This window comes from Rutilus rutilus (assembly GCF_951802725.1).
Source record: "Rutilus rutilus genome assembly, chromosome: 14".
Lineage (NCBI taxonomy): Eukaryota > Metazoa > Chordata > Actinopteri > Cypriniformes > Leuciscidae > Rutilus > Rutilus rutilus.
In genome coordinates, this window is record NC_140219.1 from 30,509,700 (window position 1) to 30,515,804 (window position 6,105).

Here is a 6,105-nt window from a genome sequence, read left to right on the forward strand (position 1 = left end):
AAAGAATTTGACAAGAAGTGTCTGTACTGAATTACTGCAAATCTGATCAGCTTGAGACAAATAGTTGAGATCTCCTTTGAAGGTTTGGGATCATTAGCCCCGTTTGCACTGAGTAGGAACTAGCCACCAGGGTGGTTCCCCTATGGCCATTTTCCTTGTTGCATTCACACCGCCAGTAGGAACTCTGAATATTGATGAAAGCCACGTTTGTTGTTGTGACCTTTATTTTGACGACAGATCCTGAGCACACAGTGATCCCATTCTCCGTCTTTAGTTTACGATCTGTTTAACAGTCCTTATTAGATAGAACTGTTATACACAGAAAGTAGACATTATATAAAAAAGTATTAGCGTTTGCCGTGTGGAAGATGTCCAGTGCTGAGCACAAATACATGTTTGGCTTGGTCCTCTCAAAATTGTGTTGGATTTTCTCCTCAGTGTAAAGGTTGAGAGGTCCATCTATCACTGTTTTCCATGTTCCTAGAGTTAGTTTGTGGAGTAAATATAGGGTATAATCTTTAAATGTTTTGTGTGTGCTCGACCAATCAGCCTACACTTACGTCACTGGTAGTTCCTATTGTGCTGGGTTAGACCCTACTCTGAAGTAATTAAGGGGCTGTTTACACAACACTGTTTTTTAACTAAAAACGTTAAACTTTTTATGCGTTTTGGCCATTCTTTTACACGACAACGGCGTTTTGGGTGCCTGAAAACACAAACTTTTGAAAACGGGTTTCAAAGTTCTCATTTTTGAAAACGGTCTCCATGTAAACCACAAAAACGAGAGTCTCTGAAAACGATGATGTCATGCACATGCGTATTATATATGTTCAGTCTATAGTGTCTATAGCATCGCCATCTAATGGCCTGGCAGCAGAATACATGTTTTTTTGTCGTTTTCGCGGATCCATGTGAATGGGGATCGTTTGGCAATGGTGTTGTTTGTACGAGGAAAACTCAAAGGAAAAACATTTTAAGCAAATCGTTGTCATGTAACATAATCGTTGTTACCCTTAGTTCCTCCAAGAGGCGTTTCTTGAATTAAAATCATTCCCAGTTCCTGCGGTCCAAACACACCTAAAAGCAGGTACTTCTATCATTAGTTCTAGGAACTAAGAAAAGGTTTGTCCGGTGCGAGAGCCACTTTTTTCTCTGTAGAAAACTCAGACAAGTAGGAAACTTTTACATTTGAACTCACTTCTGTCTTGAAGAAACAATTGCAACATTAAAGCATGGCCGTAACCATGTCTAGAACAGTTCTGGGGGGAAATTAGTCTTTATATTTCAATTAATTAAATAATTAAAGGATTCAAAGGGATTTAAGGGAATAAACAAAAAGAAATAGAAACGGTAAACTGCTCTATGTCTAATTTTAGTTATGAAATATTCCATTTAAACTATTTACAAATAATATTTTATTTTAAAAACTCGCACACATTCACTTTTATTCATATGTCTAATATCTCAAAAACTCAAAACATTACTTGTCTTGTCACATTCAGTTATGAATTACATAAATCATGTAAATGATTCATAACGGCAACTCTTGATAAAGTTTGAGTGTATTACTGTCAGCTTTAAACATTTATACCGTAAAACAGTTGTCAAATATTAATTGTTTAGCTATCTGTATCTTACCCCGCACTCTTTCAGCAGTAAAACTAAAGCGTTGCGTCGAAATTTGCTCTAGTCTTCTGTGAAGCACCGCCTCCTTTGATTTTATTGGCTATCTCAATAATTTTGACATTTATGATACCGTTAGACCGCTACCGTTTAGCAGCCTAAAAATATGACTTTAAAAACTTTTAAAACAGAGAAGTGTGTAACAGAGTGCAGCAGAACAGCATCAAGTATTGGGGGACAATTTGGCCATATCTAATTATTGATGGAGACTAGTCTATGGTGGTTATGGCCCTGCATTTAAGTTTAGGCTAGTAATTTTAGATTTTTCTTTTCTATGGGAACTCGCAAACAGCGAGGGATACGCAGCAAAATAAAAGCACAGAGAGAGTTTCTTCCTCTCTTTCTCAGGCTCAGCAGATACGTTTCAAACCCCTCTCTGTCACTGCCTACTTTACTTAGTAAAGCTGCTCAGTTGAGGCACCATCACCCCCTCCACACACACACACACGAGAGCTGTGCGCTTTCCTCTGAGGATGTGGATTATTTGGGTGCATCAAATGGAAAAGTCTAAGAATCGGTCATTGAAAAATCCCATTATGATCATTGGGGGATATATCCCCCTCAATGCCTATGATGATTGTGACTTTGGCTCACGGGAGTTCAGAGGCGGGCCGAATGGCTTAACAGCTGCGCCTGGACCTTATAAATAACACAAGCACACAATGCAACAAATGATACCACTGGCCAGAGTGAAGGATCGACAGTTACACTGCCATTTAATGCTTAGATGTCTTTTAAAACCCACTGTAATAACATACATCTACGACACACATAAAGGCGATATGAAATGGCATTTGCAGCCTATTTTACTTCTGCAGTTAGACATATTTCCAATTAAAACAGGGAAGTGATATGATTGTTTAAAGTCTGTGTTCAGGAACAGTATTTTTCTTCTTTGGAATTAAATGCAGTGATGATGAACAGTAAGGCCAGGAACGTGTATTAAGAAAGTCCAGCTAACCACCCATTTTCCAAATTGCTTACAGGGTCGCGGGGATGCTGGAGCCTGTCCCATGGCCAGATGGTGTTTCAGCTCCATCTGATTCAGCCTGTGCAGTGTCTAAGTATCATTACATTTATTAGCAGGATCTATGAGCGTTTGCAGCATGTGTTTGAGATGGTTGGCTGTAGAGTCGATCCTGAAATTTTAAAAATGTGACGATACCAGCATTTCCCTCTAGCATTTTGAGCGCTGCTAAACGGATTCTTAACCACCCCTGATTGGCCGTTGTGTTCACACGCTCAACATATGTCTGTGATTGGCTACAATGATCAACGCTTCCAAAGCATGTTGTAAATAGACATCTTTGACGCACTTCACCGAGCGCTCACACAGATACAAACGGGAGTGTTTGAAAGCAGGCGTCTATCAGCGGATCCCTATATAAACTCATAGATGTCGCTTTCAAACGCTCCCGTGTGTATCTGTGCAAGTCGGTACTGAAATGTGACGATACCAGCATTTTGAGCGCTGTTGAACGGATTCTTAACCCTCTGGTGCTCTTCGCGTGGCGAAATACTATATTTTAGTTTGATAATGTTTTTTATTTCATATTTTTAGGGGATTTTATGGTACTACATTATATTTACGCAGTCGTCGTAATCCATTTATTCACGTTTTGAGCATAGACCTGAACATTTTATTTCCAACTTAAAACTGTCGTATGCTTTAAAGCACAGACTTAAAGGTATAGCGGAGGATTTTTTACTTCCGGGTGGATCACCTATTCTATTGGTCCTCCTAATTGTCAATCATTCTGGTGAATCAATCAAACTTATTCAAAAAGTGGAGAGGGCGGGTCTTATCTAAAATTCGGAAAGATCCTCCACTATACCTTTAAGTTTGATCTCTTTTTAAAAACGACACTTGGCATATTATTGCTGAAGTGAAAAAAGTTTTTAAAAAAGTGAACTTTTTGAACGCAGTACCAAAGGTTTTCACTAGATGAAATCCGTCTCCCATTAATTTCCAATGCGCTCATTTTTGACCGCGAGGAGCACAAGTGTGACTGTTTTGTTTCAGGACCATTTAACCTTTTCGAATCATGTCCGTGATTTGTGTGCGTGTCCACATAGCAAGTGCTGATTGGCCATTGTGTTCACACGCTCAACATATACAGTCTCTGATTGGCTACAATGATCAATGCTTCAAAAACATGTTGTCTTAGACACTCTTCATCGAGCGCTTACACAGATACACACGCGACTGTTTGAAAGCGGCGTCTATCAGCGGATATATTAGGGATCCGCTGATAGACGCCTGCTTTCAAACGCTCCCGTGTGTATCTGTGTAAGCGCTCGATGAAGAGTGTCAAAGATGTCATTGTTGATCATTGTAGCCAACCACAGACATATATGTTGAGCGTGTGAAGACAACGGCCAATCAGAGGTTGCGCTCAAAATGCTAGAGGGAAATGCTGGTCACATTTTTTAAATTTCAGTACCGACTTGGTACCAAAGCAAGTACTTTTCACAACTCTAGTTGGCTGTACTGAAGTGGGGTTTCAGGCCTTCTGAAACCTCACTTTCTCTCATCATATTCCAGCTCAGAGATGTTGATGTTTCAGACACCTGGACGACAGCCCTCGTGTCAGTGATCTCAGGTTATCTGTTTATACTGTTGAATGGCTTCTATAATAACTGAGCTTTCAAGACGTGACGTTCCCTCACTGGAGTGAACTGTGAGCTGCTCAGTGTTCCAGCACAATCTTAATTAGATAGATTAGACACAGCAACACAAAGGCTGGTTGGGTAATCTGCTTTGACTGAGCTGGTTATAGGTTTGTCCTGGTTTTCACGCTTTGAAGTCTCGGCGGAGAGAACGCAAGAGCAAAATGAAAGCGAGAAACCGGGAGGAAGCTTGATAACAGAGGGTTCAGCGGCGAAGAGACTTTGGGGGACGAAGATTTAATAATCTGATCTAATGCTTCCATTTTTCTTTACTTTCACTAAGCAAAGCAGATCTGCCAAATTCACCCTTCAAAAAAAAAATGCTTCCAGGGTTTATAGGACGGAATAAACTAAATTTAAGTCAGTGAATCTCATGCTGTTTTTACATGGGCTTAATCTTTTATGCTTGCAAATTGGTATTGAATACAGACATTTCTCTGGTGAATAAGGCTCAGAAATTGAGACACGAAAGACTGCCTTATCTAAATACAGCATTCACTGTTGCTTTCATTTAAATTCGACTTCGTTTTATTGATGAAACTGGAAATGTGTTTGTACAGTATATCATTTTTGGCCTGTTTCGAATAATGCTCAAATACATCAAATACATACATTTGCTTTATATTTAGGACAAATATACTTGTTGAATAATTGTGTTTTATTCATGCTTTCATAAAGTCACTTTGAGGTTAGCAAAAAAAAAAAAAAAGACTATCAGGAAATTAAGATTAAGGGATTAATTTAATTTCTGATTGACATAAAATAAATTACGGGATGATATTTATTATCCCAAATGGCATCTCGTAACTAAAAGCCCACTGTGAGATTTTGTGTTACCGTTTATAATTCAAGCCTGAGATAACAACGGATGTGCTTGTAGGAAATACCTGAAATTTAAAGCTCTAAAAAACACAAATCACACACACACACACACACACACAAAAAAACCTAATCTCACCTTCATGAATTAAAAATATAGGCTCTTGCTTAAAGGTATAGCGGAGGATCTTTACGAATTTTAGATAAGACCCGCCCTCTCCACTTTTTGAATAAGTTTGATTGATTCACCAGAATGATTGACAATTAGGAGGACCAATAGTATAGGTGATCCACCCGGAAGTAAAAAATCCTCCGCTATACCTTTAAATATCCAAACATCAATTACTGAATATAATTGATGATACATGTATTACCATTACATATGAATAAGATCAATTTCAGAAGACATTAAATTCATTGAACAACACTAATATTAGTATATGAAAAATTAGAAAGGTAAGCAACTGAAATGTTTGATTGATAATAAACAACAAAATACAGTATGGCTATGGTTCAACTGAACTGGAAACTTGACTTTTCTGAACTGACGTCCTCTAACCGTACACACAAATGAAACACTGAAAGCTTCTAACACAGCCCCGAAACTGTCAGGTGACGCTATACCGTTCTGCTCAATTAATGCCTACTTTATAACCTGCCTTCACAGTTCACTAGATGTATAATGCTAGTTAAAAATTAACATGGTGTGACACGTGAATATCCTCAAAGCAAAACACCTTTTTTTCCACTTGAAACATTTTGTATTATTACATCTTTTGGTCTCACAGTGACACTTGAATATCCACATGCAGTAACTGCATCTATTTGTAAAGAGGGCTTTATAACCTTTGGTTACACATTGTACAGACTCAAATAAGTATTAAGGGTAACACGTTATTTTACAGTGTCATATATGTTACATGTACTTACCAT

At 38.4% G+C, this 6,105-nt stretch overlaps 1 protein-coding gene across 2 annotated transcripts in view; it reads right to left on the reverse strand.

Moving 5' to 3' along the window:
* Positions 1-6,105, reverse strand: part of kctd12b (potassium channel tetramerisation domain containing 12b) — a 33,758-nt gene that overhangs the window by 25,546 nt on the left and 2,107 nt on the right. The window lies entirely within an intron of this gene.